This window comes from Salvelinus sp. IW2-2015, linkage group LG25 (genome assembly GCF_002910315.2).
Source record: "Salvelinus sp. IW2-2015 linkage group LG25, ASM291031v2, whole genome shotgun sequence".
Lineage (NCBI taxonomy): Eukaryota > Metazoa > Chordata > Actinopteri > Salmoniformes > Salmonidae > Salvelinus > Salvelinus sp. IW2-2015.
In genome coordinates, this window is record NC_036865.1 from 6,281,132 (window position 1) to 6,283,407 (window position 2,276).

A 2,276-nucleotide genomic window follows, 5' to 3' on the forward strand; every position below is an offset into this window, starting at 1 on the left:
ACGTTCTCAAAGCGCTGCTGCCAATTGAAACTCACCTTACACACCAGAGACATCCAATCACTGGCCAGGATTCATAGACGTCAACAGTGATAACGTTTTGGTCACGGCTAGTGCAATCTGGGATCCTTGGAACGTCCATACCCTAACCTTAACCCTAACCTTAACTATAACATAACCCTTACCTAACCCTAAAATTAGTCAGAAATTGCTGGAAGAAAACACAAAATAACGGATAATGTCTGCGAAATAACTCACATTTTTGTGAATTAGAATCCGATCTGAAATGAAATTCCTTTCAATACAACGTAGCCTGGGCTTTAATATTTCTATAATTCTTACTCTAAAGGGTCAGGTGCAAGTTATTTTCAATAAAGAAAGGTGCCCCATGAGTAATATCAGCTATTACATCAGAACAGGAAATAGCCATTTCAGAATAAATAAACTTCATGTGTGAAATGAACGGCTGGAAAGTAATGTATACTGAACAAAAATATAAAAAGAACACGCAACAATTTCAAAGATTGTAATAAATTACAGTTCATATAAGGAAATCGGTCAATTGAAATGAAATCATTAGGGCCTAATTTATGGATTTCACCTGACTCGGAATACAGATATTGGTCACAGAAACCTTAAATAAAAAAGATAGGGGCGTGGATCAGAAAACCAGACAGTATCTGGTGTGACCACCATTTGCCTCATGCAGAGCGACACATCTCCTTCACATAGAGTTAATCAGGCTGTTGATTGTGGCCTGTGGAACGTTGTCCCACTCCTTTTCAATGTCTGTGCGAAGTTGCTGAATATTGGCGGGAACAGGAAAATGCTGTCGTACACTTCAATCCAGAGCATCCCAAACATGCTAAATGGGTGATATGTCTGGTGAGTATGCAGGCCATGGAAGAACTGGGACATTTTCAGCTTCCAGGAATTGTGTACAGATCAAATCAAATGTTATTAGTCACATACACATATTGAGCAGATGTTATTGCGGGTGTAGCGAGATCCTTGCGACATGGGGTCGTGCATTATCATGCTGAAACATGAGGTGATAGCGGCAGATGAATGGCACGACAATGTGGTTCAGGATCTTGTCACGGTATCTATGTGCATTCAAATTGCCATAAGTAAAATGCAATTGTGTTTGTTGTCCGTAGCTTATGCCTGACTATAACATAACCCCACCGCCACCATGGGCACTCTGTTCACAATGTTGACAGCAGCAAACCGCTCGCCCACACAACGCCATAAATGTCATCTGCAGTTGTGAGGCAGGTTGGTCGTACTGTCAAATTCTCTAAAATGACATTGGAGGTGGCTTATTGTACAGAAATTAACATTAAATTATCTGTCAACAGCTCTGTGGGACATTCCTGACGTCAGCATGCCAATTGCACGCTCCCTCAAAACTGGAGACATCTGTGGTATTGTGTTGTGTGACAAAACTGCACATTTTAGAGTGGCCTTTTACTGTCCCCAGCACAAGGTGCACCTGTGTAATAATTGTGCTGTTTAATCATCTTCTTGATATGCCAAACCTGTCAGGTGGATGGATTATCTTGGCAAATGAGAAATACTCACTAACAGGGATGTAAACAAATTTGTGCACAAAATATGAGCGAAAAAAGCTTTTTGTGCTTATGGAACATTTCTGGGATCTTTTATTTCAGCTCATGAAACATGGGACCAACACTTTACATGTTATGTTTTATATTTTTCTTCAGTATAGTAATCCACCCAACACAGTAAACATGCATTGATAATCAATGGTAGGTGGCATCAACAACTTATGAGCATGTAGTGCCTTTTGCTTCTAAAAAAAAACTGATGAAAATTGTCTCTCACAATGATTTGCTTCCGACTTCAAGTTGCAGTTGGTGAGGAGCAACTGCAGTAATTTCCAGTCGACTGCATTCAAAAGTTCATGACCTTAGATCACATGGTTGTTGTAAAGATCATGCAGTAGTCACAAGTCGGAACATTTTTATACCCATAATGCAACGCACTTTGAAAGGTGGTGACCGACGTTGGTCAACGTCTTGACAAAAGTGATCCTCTCGAACACACCAATTGTAAATTCATGCCTCCCATTCAAATACAAAAAAAGCTAACACCCCGAGTTGCTTCAGCTGGAAGGTGGTAGATACAGTGGGGCAAAAAAGTATTTAGTCAGCCACCAATTGTGCAAGTTCTCCCACTTAAAAAGATGAGAGAGGCCTGTAATTTTCATCATAGGTACACTTCAACTATGACAGACAAAATGAGAAAAGAAAATC